Here is a 1,167-nt window from a genome sequence, read left to right as displayed (position 1 = left end):
CCGTCTAGTCCAGCGACTTCTAAATCTGCAATAATATCCGTTTCAACAACTTTATTTTGTCCCATAGTTCTCAGCAGAATGTTGGATCTTCTTCCATGAATTTTCAGCTTATTCATCAGCTTCACTGTGCAAAATGATGCAGTGCTGCCTGGGTCAAGAAATGCATAGGTGTACAATGTTACATTTCCTTTCTTGGCCTTAACTTTCACAGGCATGATTGAAAGTTTGAATTCATCTTTACCGGCCCCAGTAAGAGCACTGGTCTGAATAGAGACTATGGCACGATCTTGAGTTTGTTCCTTTGATTCTTGTTCTTTACTCACTGTCTTTTGATAAATGTGTAACATTTGAGGATGCTTTAAACTACACGTCTTGCAACTGAGGCGCTTTTTGCAGTCTCTACTAATGTGTCCTTTACAAAGACATCCGAAACAGACTCCATTCTCTTTTAGAAAAGTGATTTTGTCTTTTTGCGTTTTTCTTTCCAGCTCTTGACAATTTTCTAAGGTATGTTCACCTTTGCAAAACAAGCAACTCCTTATTTGTGTGGCTCTTTCTTTTTCCTTAACTTTGTCAAGGAAGTTAGGGAAATAGGAAACATTAGAACTGTAAATGTTTTCTTCCTTGTCTGCAGATTAACAGTCCACAGGTTGGGTGCTCGCATTCTGATTCGTTCCCTGGAGATGAAGGAGAGAGAGCTCAGAGGACAGCAAGATGGAGGAGTGAAGGAGAAGGTGGTGCAGCTCAGTGTCCAATCAGGAGTGAGCAGTTCTTTCATTGCTGTCAACAAAGACAACAGAGAGGCGATCCAAGGACCTCTGCACCGCAGACATATTCTACCACCCTGTGAGGTTTGTTTAAAGCAAAAAAAGCAATACCATGAAAGTGTTAACAGCAGGATGTCAGAGTCAATAGAGAGGACTCAAAAGAGCAACTTCAAATCAAACTATGTAGTAGGTGTTTCTTTGCCAATGTCTTTTCCCTGCATTAGAAAGTAATAAGCCAAATGGAAGTACAACACACATCTTGCCCTGGTGGCCATTCTTTCAGTGGGCATTTCTCAACAACAACTACAAACACTAGTGAAGTGAATGGGCATTTAATTAAATAATGAAAGATTTAATTCAGTAATTAATGGCATATTTAATTATAGTTTTTCTCAAATGC

Source organism: Haplochromis burtoni, unplaced genomic scaffold (assembly GCF_018398535.1).
Source record: "Haplochromis burtoni strain Fernald_Lab_line unplaced genomic scaffold, NCSU_Asbu1 Contig_441, whole genome shotgun sequence".
Classification (NCBI taxonomy): domain Eukaryota; kingdom Metazoa; phylum Chordata; class Actinopteri; order Cichliformes; family Cichlidae; genus Haplochromis; species Haplochromis burtoni.
This window is presented reverse-complemented; position numbering follows the sequence as displayed.